General features: G+C 47.8%; 1 protein-coding gene across 1 annotated transcript in view; it reads left to right on the top strand.

The window, feature by feature from the left end:
• The first annotated feature begins 335 nt into the window (after positions 1–335).
• Positions 336–13,747, top strand: part of ECRG4 (ECRG4 augurin precursor) — a 179,718-nt gene continuing 166,306 nt past the window's right edge. Inside the window, exon 1 of the mRNA XM_073590477.1 lies at positions 336–404. The gene's annotated coding sequence lies outside the window, so the exon portion shown is untranslated. The remainder of the gene's footprint in view (positions 405–13,747) is intronic.

Here is a 13,747-nt window from a genome sequence, read left to right on the forward strand (position 1 = left end):
CCTCTCCGTCGCTGGGTGTCAGATACTCCACCTGTCCTGCGTCCATTGCTGCTCACCGCTATCTGCCACGTCATCAGTCAGTGACGTTCAGACTGCAGGGGGCGCGGCGCACACTAACACGTCACCGCACCCTCTGCTGTCTGAAGTCACTGACCGATGACAGACAGCAGCAAGCAGCCATGGACGCAAGACAGGTGAGTATCGCTATACTTACCCGTCCTGACGCTGTGTCTTGAGCCCCCAGCTTCTCCGCGCTCTCTCTTCCTGCCTTCAGCGGTCACATGGTGCCGCTCATTAATATGCGCATATTCATGAGTTTTAATGAGCGGCACCACGTGACCGCTGAAGGCAGGAAGAGAGAGCACGGGGAGAAGCTGGGGGCTCAAGACACAGCGTCAGGACGGGTAAGTATGACCTGACACCCCCGCCCCCCCTCCCCTTCTGACCCCCCGGTGTATATGACTCGAATATAAGCCGAGAGGGGGACTTTCAGCCCCAAAAAACGGGCTGAAAATCTCGGCTTATATTCGAGTATATACGGTACCTCCCACAGATGACAGCTTGTAGTTGCCTCTGGGCAGTCTGCCACACATGAGCCAATACATACTGCTGTGACTGCACAATGACCGCTGAGTTGCCAAAGTGTTACCAGCGCTGATTACTGGGTGGCCACCCTGCTGAATTCCTGCCACCAGGACAACGTACCATCCTTACTTCCATCACTGGAGAGGGATCGGAAAATGCAAGAGTACAAGCGCACGCTGAAAGAGTCATTATTGACAGCATTCCCACCTTACAGTGGGGGCTCAGTGGAAGAACAAGGCAGAGGAGGAAGTTCCCTATGCAGCTGCGGCATCGGCACCACCTCTGAAGAGATGGTTAGCCTGGCCGAAATGTGGAAAACCTTCCTCAGCATGCCACAACATCTGGAACCACCATTTGATATGGCTCGTATTAGCAGGAGGCAACGTTTCAACAACATGATGAGAGTACTTGCCCACACTAGTGATGAGCGAGTATACTCATTGCTCGGGTTTTCCCGAGCATGCTCGGGTGTCCTCCGAGTATTTTGGCGTGCTCGGAGATTTAGTTTTCGTTGTCTCAGCTGCATGATTTGCAATTGCTAGACAGCTTGAATACATGTGTGGAGTGTCTGTTTATTAAGGAATTACCACATGTATTCAGCCTGTCTACAAGTCGGAAATCATGCAGCTGAGACGACGAAAACTAAATCTCCAAGCACGCCAAAATACTCGGAGGACACCCGAGCATGCTAGGGAAAACCAAAGCAACGAGTATACTCACTCATCAATAGTCCACACATTTTCACATACTGAGTGACGGGTCTGCTCCATTTAACTTCTGGGTCTCCAAATTGGACACAGGCCTGAGCTTGCCCTTTATGCCTTGCAGGTGCATGTGTTTAGCATGGCAGGGAGTGTGATCACAGACAGGCGCCCCGCCTCCACAGCCAACGTGGGCAAGCTCACATTCATTTAAATGAATGTCTATACCTTTGACTGAGTAGAGAAGCAGATCAGCTGCACCCAGCCACTGTTAGGCTGGGTTCACATCACGTTATGACCATGCGTTTAACGCATCTGTTACTTAGCAGCACTAACACTATGTAACAGATGCGTTAACGCACCCATTGGCTGCCATTATAGTAACGCATTCCAACGCATGCCAAATTACGCGTTCTAGGGTGCGTTAGGTCTAACGCATAGCGAACTGACGCGTTCACTGTGGATAGACCTGTATGGCTAACGCATGGTAACACATGGTAACAAAATGCTACCATGCGTTAGAGCAAACGTTAGCGCTAGGGGTTAAAAAGATGTAAAAAAATTACATCAGCGTTAGCGCATCCATTTAACGAATCCGTTAAATGGATTCCCCTAACACAATGTGAATCTAGCCTTAGACTCCACCGCAGTTTGTTCATTCTAATGTTTTGGGGCCTCTCCAAGTTAAAAAAAAAAAAAAAAAAAAAAAAAAAAGGGGCAAACATGAAAAGCAAATGAAAATAAAAACCAACAACAGTGTGGGCTTCCTCTTCCTCTGCTTCTTCCACCTTCAGCGCCATGTCCACCTTGACTTGGATCTCTGCCTCATGGTTCAACATTAATAGTTTTTAATTTCTTTTATTCTATGTCATTTTAAGTGATTTCCCTAAAAAGCAAAAAAAAACACAAACATTGTTGGCTCCCTCGTCCTCCGCCTCTTCCATCTACACGGCCACTTCCCCCTTCTCCTCCTGGTTCAAGATTATTAGTTTTTATTTGTTTTTATGCAATGCTATATTAAGTCATTTCCCTATTCACATTGATGCAGGGAAATGGTCTTGCTCTTATCCCCATGTTGCTTCCTTTTTCAGCCCCCCAGGCCCTTACTATGACAATTTTACAGTCATTTTACTGCAATAAAGTTTGTGTCCCCATTGACTTCTATTGGGTTCGGATTCATGCTTGCATCAAGTTCTGATACCTGAACCGAACTTTGAATTACATCGGCCAAGCCCAATGAATCTGAACATATATGGGTCCACTCATCCCTAAACATAATTTTAAAACTTTTGAAATGTTTCACCTTTAATACAATTTTATTGAGCAGCTGCTGACATTTGCCATAAAAACCTAGTGTACAACTAGCTTGCATTACGACTGCGGTAAAACTGGGCGGGGTCTGATCACATGTGTGTGATGTCACTGCTTCCCTCCTCATGAGCATTTTCAAAAGGATAAGTAAGGATGATGTTTAGGATCACAGTGCGGAGCCATTTTGTTGGTGACTCCGTAAATACAGCTCTGGCAAAAATTAAGAGACAATTGCACAGTTTTATGAAAATCAGCTTCTCTACATCCCTGACAGCCATTCAATTCCAGTGTCACTTGAATTCCAACCAGAGTACACCTCATTCTACTTAATGTGCTTCTGATTATGTGATCACCTGAAACAAATCTTATTTAATGAAGGAAAGTATAAATAACCCTGCTGTGGTGTTCACAATCCTCTTGCAATAGGACAAGCTGGATGGCAAAACAAGTGCTGGTAATATTCCAAAAGTAATAGGAATGAAAAAATAACTTTTAACCATGTCAAGGGAGATGAAAAGAAAAGTCTTGAGGGAGGAAAAGAAGGGCTCAATTCTGGCTTTACTAGCAGAGGGATACAGTGAGCATCATGTAACCGCTATCCTTAAAATTTCTAAGGCTAGTGCCCGCCCCATCCAGTCATCGCCGCCTACTATCGCACACGGCTGCATGCGATCTGCGCACCCTATCTTTAGCAAATATCTTGTGAAATACATCACATACACAAAGGAATACCCACAAGATAATACTCAATTATACCAGTGATACTGATGAAAGAGGACAGACGGCAGTCCATTACAACAAGGTCAAGCAACAGACATTGGGGACAACAAAGCTACAGATCGACAGAGGGCAAAAACGACTCTCCACTGACAGGGATGACCGTCATCTTATTCGAATGTCACTCAGCAACCGCAGAATGACATCAAGTGACCTACAAAAGAAATGGCAGCTGGGGTGAAGTGCACGGCAAGTACAGTTTGTAACAGGCTCTTAGAGGCAGGGCTCAAGTCTGGACTGGAGTACGGTAATCTTCTCTGAGGAGTCTAATTTTCAGCTTTGCCCAACACCTGGGCATCTAGTGGTTAGACGGAGACCTGGAGAGGCGTACAAGCCTGGTGGAAAGCAAGCCAAGACGCATGAAAGCTGTGATTAAAAATTATGGTTATTCCACAAAATATTGATTTCTGAACTCTTCCTGAGTTAAAACATTAGTATTGTTGTTTCTAAATGATTATGAACTTGTTTTCTTAGCATTATTTGAGGTCTGCAAGCACTGCATTTTTTGGCTATTTTGACCATTTCTCATTTTCTGAAAATAAATACAAAATTTAGTGCTTGGAGAAATTCGAAGACATGTTGTCAGTAGTTTATAGAGTAAAAGAGCAATTTATATTTTACTCAGAAATATACCTATAAAGAGAAAAATCAGACAAACTGAAAATTTTGCAGTGGTCTCTTAATTTTTGCCAGAGCTGTAGTGACACTGTACAGGTAATACAGGGATCACCGGTGACATTATACACAAGAGCTATGTATACAGTGTACAAGTAATACAGTGATCACCTGTGACATTATACACAGGAGCTATGTATTAACTGTAGTGGCAGTGTACAGGCAATATAGTGATCACCAGTGACATTATACACAGGAGCTCTGTACATAGTGTACAGTGTATAGTGCCAGTGTACAGTTAACACACTGACTCACCAGTGATGTCTCTAGCTGAAGTCCTTAATCTTTTCTTTATCATGCAGTGCTGACCGCCATAATTTCTTCCAGCCAGGACTCATCTCTGCATAAAATAACACATAGTTACCTAGAACACCGCTTCCAGAGCACATCCTCCACTTTTTGGCTTTCTTCTACACTACACAGCTTAATACAGATGTGCACCTGGGTCGCCCTCCCAGGGCTGGTGGGGTACTCGGTACCGGGCCCACAGATCTCTACGAGGGGGTTGTTGTTGTCATGGCAGCTATGACCCGGTCCGTGGCCCTGGGCGCCCATTGTAAATAGCGGAAATGTTCATTGAATGATTCGTGATGCCACCTGTGGTGTTCGGCAATAAAGATGTTTAGCCGATGCTGCAGACAGATCCTCTGGGACAGATGGTGTGGTGCAGCAATGATGTTGTGGCCCTCCACAGGTAGGGCAGCGCCCAGCAGCGTGGAGGTGGTGACAGACTTGGCCGGTGGTGTCTCAACAGCCGCGGGCTCCACAGGTGCTGCCTGGGAAAGAACTGTAGCAGCGACGGCGGGTACCGGTGATATAGGCCCCTCATGGGCGCGCCGGAGGCGCAGGGCCCAGAGAGCCTCTTGTCTCAGCCGCAGGCGGTGTGTCAGCTGGCAATCTCATCCTCCAGCTGCTGGCGGTCCATTTTGGAAGCAGGGTCGAAGCCTTCAGCTTCTGCGCCGGGGAAGTTCTGCTCAACCTCCTCACACTCTTCCGGCCTCCTTCCTTCCTCTGTTATGGCGTCCTGGCGTTCTTCTCCCTTCCCGGGCTCCTTTTCCACCACAGGGCTTCGCTCCTCCTTCTGGGGGCGGCGTCTTCTTCCTACTCCATACCAAGCCAGTATACGAACCCCTCTGGGGGTGGGGTATGTTGCTGTAGCATAGAAGTTAAGGTAGGGGAGGCCCAGGACAGTCCGCGCTATTTTCTTAGGATCGCCCATGTTGTCACACCCTTCTTCACCGTGCCGGTGGCCATTTTGAGAGTCCATTTTACAGTCTATCAATTTGGCTATTTTGCACATTCTCAACAATTAAGTCCAATAAATCTTCGGCACACAGAACCCGGTGGCACCGGGCTTCGTCATCCTGTTCGTGACGCCCAGTTGGGTCGCCCTCCCTGGGCTGGTGGGGTACTTGGTACCGAGCCCGCGGATCTCTACGAGGGAGTTGTTGTCATGGCAGCTATGACCCGGTCCGTGGCCCTGGGCGCCCATTGTAAATAGCGGAAATGTTCATTGAATGATTCGTGACACCACCTGTGGTGTTCGGCAATAAAGATGTTAAGCCAACGCTGCAGACAGATCCTCTGGGACAGATGGTGTGGTGCAGCAATGATGTTGTGGCCCTCCACAGGTAGGGTAGTAGTCCCAGGGCAGTGTAGGTGAAGAGATAGGGGAGAGATGTAGATGGTGCAGTGTCAGGCACAGAGATGTAGCAGTGCTAAGGGTGTTGGCGCAGGAAGAAGCGGAGGACACCAGGGCATGTAGTTCCAAAGCTTTACTCACAGTCTGTTGTGCATGCAGGTGCCCGCATACGTCCTCCGGGTCAGGGGCTCAGTCAACCTCCAAGCTAGATGAAGCACTCCGTTCCAACACTCCGCCAACATGTGCCTTTTCTGAACGTCTCCATTTTTGCACCTATAGTGAAGTACTCTCAGTACTGAGTTACACTGGAGTTCCTCCTGTCAGATGTTCCTATGAACTCTACTTGTATGGCAGACAGCTGTAGCCTGCTTCGGGGACTCCTTGCTACTAAGTCCCGGCTCACTCACGTTGCTGTTGTGCCCCCAAGTCTTGTGTGGGAATAAAGTTGTGACAACTTCTATTCCTCCGGTGTCTGCTGCAGGACCAATAGTATCCATACAACCTCGGGGACCGGACCCTGGCCTTGCGCTGTGAACTTGGGAAGGGTTCTGCTCTAACCCTAATCCTCAGTCCTCCTCTTCTCCTTATGTTCCATTCAAATCTATCTTTCCTATAAAGAGTCAGGCTTTCCATCCATGTCTCTTTCCTGTGCCAGCTGACCCAGGTCACTGAGGTCTGCTGCAGCACTTCCCTCGTCCATCCCTCTCCAGGGACCTTCTCTCTCCTTCCGACCCCGTCAGCCTCACTGACTGACTGACCGGCTGACTGACTCAATCCTAAACTCTTCCCAACCTTTTGGTGCTGACTAAGCTCCACCCACCTCCCAGCACTCTTCGTGTTCCAAGCAGGGAGCCACCAAAGGGTGCTTTGCTACACTACTCTGTTGTGTGGTCAGGTGTCCCCACCTTACCTGGATGGTGGGGTACCACACCTCAGGAGGAGGTGCAGTACCTCTGTGGCGATTGAACCCTCAGTGGCGCCACACACCCACCATTAATATATAATTAGTTAATATGCAATCCACCATTCCAAATATAAATTACAATCCACCACTGCGCCCCACCAACTATAAATAGCCATTTTCCCCACCTAACAAATACCGTATATACTCATGTTCAAGCCGACCCGAGTATAAGCCGACCCCCTAATTTTGCCACAAAAAACTGGGAAAACTTGTTGACTCAAGTATAAGCCTAGGGTCGAAAATGCAGCAGCTACTGGTAAATTTCAAAAATACAAAAAGATACCAATAAAAGTAAAATGAATTGAGACATCAGTAGGTTATGTTTTTGAATATCCATATTGAATCAGGAGCCCCATATACAGTTGTCGCCAAAAGTATTGACACCCCTGCAATTCTGTAAGATAATACTCAGTTTCTTCCTGAAAATGATTGCAAACACAAATTCTTTGGTATTATTATCTTCATTTAATTTGTCTTAAATGAAAAAACACAAAAGAGAATGAAGCAAAACATTGATCATTTCACACAAAACTCCAAAAATGGGCCAGACAAAAGTATTGGCACCCTCAGCCTAATACTTGGTTGCACAACCTATAGCCAAAATAACTGCGACCAACCACTTCCGGTAACCATCAATGAGTTTCTTACAATGCTCTGCTGGAATTTTAGACCATTCTTCTTTGGCAAACTGTTCCAGGTCCCTGATATTTGAAGGGTGCCTTCTCCAAACTGCCATTTTTAGATCTCTCCAGAGGTGTTCTATGGGATTCAGGTCTGGACTCATTGCTGGCCACGTTAGAAGTCTCCAGTGCTTTCTCTCAAACCATTTTCTAGTGCTTTTTGAAGTGTGGTTTGGTCATTGTCCTGCTGGAAGACCCATGACCTCTGAGGGAGACCCAGCTTTCTCACACTGGGCCCTACATTATGCTGCAAAATTTGTTGGTAGTCTTCAGACTTCATAATGCCATGCACACGTTCAAGCAGTCCAGTGCCAGAGGCAGCAAAGCAACCCCAAAACATCAGGGAACCTCTGCCATGTTTGACTGTAGGGATCGTGTTTTTTTTCTTTGAATGCCTCTTTTTTTCTCCTGTAAACTCTATGTTGATGCCTTTGCCCAAAAAGCTCTACTTTGGTCTCATCTGACCAGAGAACATTCTTCCAAAACGTTTTAGGCTTTTTCAGGTAAGTTTTGGCAAACTCCAGCCTGGCTTTTTTATGTCTCGGGGTAAGAAGTGGGGTCTTCCTGGGTCACCTACCATACAGTCCCTTTTCATTCAGACACCGACGGGTAGTACGGGTTGACACTGTTGTACCCTCGGACTGCAGGGCAGCTTGAACTTGTTTGGATGTTAGTCGAGGTTCTTTATCCAACATCCGCACTGCGTTGAAATCTCTTGTCAATTTTTCTTTTCCGTCCACATCTAGGGAGGTTAGCCACAGTGCCATGGGCTTTAAACTTCTTGATGACACTGCGCACGGTAGACACAGGAACATTCAGGTCTTTGGAGATGGACTTGTAGCCTTGAGATTACTCATGCTTCCTCACAATTTGGTTTCTCAAATCCTCAGACAGTTCTTTGGTCTTCTTTCTTTTCTCCATGCTCAATGTGGTACACACAAGGACAGAGGTTGAGTCAACTTTAATCCATGTCAACTGGCTGCAAGTGTGATTTAGTTATTGCCAACACCTGTTAGGTGCCACAAGTAAGTTACAGGTGCTGTTAATTGCACAAACTAGAGAAGCCTCACATGATTTTTTGAACAGTGCCAATACTTTTGTCCACCCTTTTTTTATGTTTGGTGTGGAATTATATCCAATTTGGCTTTAAGAGAATTCTTTTTGTGTTTTTTCATTTAAGACAAATTAAATGAAGATAATAATACCAAAGAATTTGTGTTTGCAATCATTTTCAGGAAGAAGCTGAGTATTATCTGACAGAATTGAAGGGGTGTCAATACTTTTGGCCACAACTGTAATGCTTCATACAGTTCAAGATGGCCCCATAAGATGCTCCATACAAAATACACCCCATATAATGCTGCACAAAGGTTAATAATGGCCCCATAAGATGCTCCATAGAGTAATATGCCCCATATGCTGCTCCATAAAGGCTATGACCCCATAAGATGTTCCATAGATTATGCCCCATATGCTGCCCCATAAAATGCTCCATAGATTATGCCCCATAAGATGCTCCATAGATTATGCCCCATAAAATGCTCCATAGATTGTCCCATATGCTGCCCTATAGATTATACCTCATATGATGCTCCATAGATTATGCCCCCATAAGATCCTCTATAGATTATGTCCTATATGCTGCTCCATAGATTATGCCCCCATAAGATGCTCCATAGATTATGCCCCCATAAGATTCTCCATAGATTATGCCCCATAAGATGCTCCATAGATTATGCCCCATATGCTGCTCCATAGATTATGCCCCATATGCTGCTCCATAGATTATGCCCCATAAGATGCTCCATAGATTATGCCCCATATGCTGCTCCATAGATTAGCCCCATAAGATGCTCTATTGATTATGCCCCATATGCTGCCCCATAAGATGCTCCATAGAATAGGCCCCATATGCTGCTGCTGCAAATAAAAAAAAATGACATACTCGCCTCTCGTCACTGAGAGCCAGGTGCCGGTGTCCTGAGCAAGCGGGGACACTGGTGCGCTATTGGAGACAGGTGCCGGTGTCACCGCTGGCTCAGGGCCCCGGCACCTGAGATATTCACTTGTCTCCATTCCACCGCTACGCACCGCTCTGTCTTCCGGGTCCTCTGTCAGTGACTGTTCAGGCAGAGGGCGCGGCGCGCACTAACTACGTCGTCGCGCCCTCTGACCTGAACATCACAGCCAGAGGACGCGGAGGACAGAGCGGCACGCAGTGGTGGAACGAGGACAGGTGAATATCACATATAATTACCCCCCTCCTGGCGCTGTCTCTGCAGCCCTGCTTCTCCCACAGTCTCTGGCAGCTATTCCTTCCTTGAGAGGTACCACGTGACCGATGAAGCAAGGTGCCTAAGACCGTGGGAGAAGCAGGGAGGCTGCAGAAACGCACTAGGGGGGGTAAGTATGATCTGACACCCCCGCTCCCCCTCCCCCGCCGACCCCCTGGCATATATGACTCACATATAAGCCGAGAGGGGGACTTTCAGCCTTAAAAAATGGGCTTATACGCGAGTATATACGTTATATAAATTAATTAGCCACTGTACTCTTTACCACAATTCATTACCAGTCACTGCATCCTCAATGCCCTCCACTATGTGCCTTGCGCTCCCTCGATTCATTATATTTACATGCCCCTTTTGTCTCAATTCATTGTCATGTCTTCTCTCTCCCTTCCCCACCCTCTATTCATTATCAACTGTTCTCCTCCAACATTCAATACATCATTTACTCCCACCACCCTCAAAATTCATCATTTGCTCTCCTCCCAGGTCCTAATTTGCTCTTCCCATCCTCCACCTTCAATTAAATTGCTGTCCCCTGTCCCTTACCCTCAATTCATCATTTGCAGTCCACCATCTGCCCCCGTTCATCATGTACAGTCCCCCGTCCCCTCCCTCACATTATCATTTTCAGCCCCCCTCCTTCTGGGGCTCATGTGCACTCCCCCTCCGCCCACTTCAGCATGTACAGTCCCCTTCTCCACTTCATCATATACAGTCCCCCATTCCCTCCCTCACATTATCATTTGAAGCCCCCCTTCCATCATTTGCAGCTCCCCTTCATCGGGAGCTCCGTTCATCGTGTGCAGTCCCCCTCCCTCCACATTTCATTGTTTACAGCCCTTCTCCATTTGCAGCCCATCCTTCATCATTTGCAGCCTGTTGCTCACTGGGGGCACCATACAGCAGTAAGGGCTGCCATGCCCTTATGGCAGCCCTGTACACCGTTCTGAGCTGTATCATCCATTATGGGCATTAGATGCACGGCTGTGGGCTGTATCACAGGATGGACATTAGATACTAGGCTCTGGGTTGTTTCACACATGATGGGCATTAGATACACCACTCTGGGCTGTATCAGATGATGTGTATCAGATACACTGCTTTGGGCTGAATCACCCATGATGGGCATTAGATACAAGGCTCTGGGCTGTATCACACGATGTATATTTCTACATTTCTGTTTTTTTTAGTCAAGATGGGGTGCAGAGTGTACATTAATGAGAAAAAAAATGAACTTTTTTGAATTTATCAAATGGCTGCAATGAAACAAAGAGCCAAAAATTTAAAGGGGTCTTAACACTTTCCGTACCCACTGTAAGTGCATGGTAGAGACCTTTGATCCTAGGTTCCAGTTTCGGGGCCCTGGCACAAAAAATTGGTAAATGATATTAGGATATTGGGAAGTATAGGGTCACGCTGATAACTCTAATGCCTTCTCAGCTCTATCCTACTCACTGTGTTCATAGCTCTACTCCTCCCAGTGTCAGACCATCATGCTGAACTGTCTCTTGCAGCACTCCGAGCACTGCTGCATCCTCATGTGGCTGGAGAGTCTTCACCTGGCTATAGGGAGGCATGGCCAGACTCTGCATGTGTCCTTCAAAGCTTTGCTTCCCTGGCCTATCCTCTGCCAGCAGAGGGATATATTAGGCAGCTAAGCCTGAACTTAGGTTCCTAGTTTCTGTTCACTGCCAGTTACCTGTCTAGGTGCATTCGTGTTTTAACTCTATTGTTACTGACCCAGTCTGTTTGCTTGTTTTGTCTCTACTCCTGTCCCTGCCTTCGTATTTTGAACTTGTGCTGCCTGTCCCGACTTCAGACTGTCTGACCACGTCTCTGTCCTTTATGTCTCGTATTTGTACCTGACCCTCATTTCAGCTGCTGTAGGTATGGACTACCCTAGAGAGGAACCTGGTGACTACTCTAATGACCCAAGCATATCCTCACCATCAGAGGCTCTAGTGAACACCAGGTAGTCACTCCAGGGTAAGCCCGGCCAGTGGCACTGTGGGTCCACACCCACCGTCGTCACATATAGTTTTCCTCTGTTAGGACTTATTAGGTAAAGGAGCTGATACCTACTCAGAAGGCCATCTGGGTTCACCCTTTGGTGAAAAATGAACTCCTTATCAGTGATAACACAATTGTGCAACAACCATTCAAGCATTTATGAAAGCATTGTCCTTTTTGGTAATCCTATTCCTTCATTATATACTGCTCAAAAAAATAAAGGGAACACTATAACATTTGCAACAGGCTGTTTGTGTTCCCTTTATTTTTTTGAGCAGTATATACACTGCTCAAAAAAATAAAGAGAACACTTAAACAACAGAATATAACAGTAAATCAAACTTCTGTGAAATCAAACTGACCACTTAGGAAGCAACACTGATTGACAATCAATTTCACATGCTGTTGTGCAAATGGAATAGACAACAGATGGAAATTATTGGTAATTATCAAGACACCCTCAATAAAGGAGTGGTTCTGCAGGTGGGGTCCACAGACCACATCTCAGTACCAATGCTTTCTGGCTGATGTTTTGGTCACTTTTGAATGTTGGTTGTGCTTTCACACTTGTGGTAGCATGAGACGGACTCTACAACCCACACAAGTGGCTCAGGTAGTGCAGTTAATCCGGGATGGCACATCAATGCAAGCTGTGGCAAGAAGGTTTGCTGTGTCTGTCAGCGTAGTGTCCAGAGGCTTGAGGTGCTACCAAGAGACAGGCTAGTACACCAGGAGATGTGGAGGGGGCCGTAGGAGGGCAACAACCAAGCAGCAGGACAGCTACCTCAGCCTTTGTGTAAGGAGGAACAGGAGGAGCACTGCCAGAGCCCTGCAAAATGACTTCCAACAGGCCACAAATGTGCATGTGTCTACACAAATGGTTAGAAACCGACTCGAAAAAGGTACTTAACTGGGAGACCACAGGATCATCCCGCTCCCAGAGAGGGGTAACCCATGCCAAAGAGTCTCCCTCGAGATGGGAGACAATAAAAGCCACCTTGGACCTCTCCGTGGGATATTGCTGGGGCAGGAGTTCGAAGTGGAGACGGCACTGGTTCAGGAAACCCCGACACAGCTTGGGGTCCCCGTTGTAACGAGGTGGCCTAGCCAGGCGGGGCGGTGGGTGAGGAGCCAAAGCTGGGACGGGAGATGCGGCGGCCGCCTGCAGGGAGTGCAAGCGGTCGTCAATAGAGGCCATATAACTAAGAATATGGGTCTGGGAATTGCTCTGCTGTGCCAGCTTTTGTTGCAGTCCAGCCAATTGAGAAGCGTTCCCAGGGTCGGAGGTCTGGAGCGCAGAGAGACGGGAATCCATGGACTTCATGAAAGCCATGATACGGGTTTGATTCTCCCGCAAAAACAGCAGCTCCTTTTGAGCCGCAGCGGCTCCGGCGGGGTCCATGGCCTGTGTGTTCTCTTAGGGTTCTAGGTAGAAACCCGAGAGTGGACCCTCTGGGTCGTGGCTTCAGAGCGCCCGAGGGCGAGCGGACCAGGTGATGACCACCCCCTATACAAGGAGTGTTAGGGGCAGGCCCAAGGGAGATGGAACCACGACAGCCGGAACCAAAGGGACGACCCAGGGTGAATACAGGAGAGCAGATCTGAGTGCGGGAGGGTGTACGAGGGATTGAGTGGATCCAAGGCAGGAGGAAACAGGCTGAGGAAGTCAGAAGGATCAGGACGGAGCCGGGACCAAAAGCTGAAAAGGAAGATGAGCACAATGAGATTAGGGAAGACTGGGCCTAGGGGTAAAGACAGAGCACAAGTTAGGGGAAGGAGCGTAATGCACAGGAGGCAGGCAATTATAGAGGCAGCAGGACAGGCGGGGAACCGGCACAGGGAAACACAGGAGGACGAAATAGAGGAACAGGAGAGGGAGGTAGGCAATAGCAGGGAGACACAGGAACAGGATTCCAGATGGGGAACAAGACAGAGAGCAGAGCGCAGCACAGGGGTTGCGCGGGGACCTGATAGCCGAGGGTGGCGCTGCGCAAGGATTGCAGGCGCCACGGACTATGACAAACAGGCATCTTACCTGTCCCGACGCCAAGCAGAAATACCCGGTGGGCGCCGCCATGATGGGGCGGAGCCACCGGGTCACGTTCCCCCAG

This window comes from Dendrobates tinctorius, unplaced genomic scaffold, assembly GCF_039654945.1.
Source record: "Dendrobates tinctorius isolate UK_male_01 unplaced genomic scaffold, ASM3965494v1 ptg000117l, whole genome shotgun sequence".
Classification (NCBI taxonomy): Eukaryota; Metazoa; Chordata; class Amphibia; order Anura; family Dendrobatidae; genus Dendrobates; species Dendrobates tinctorius.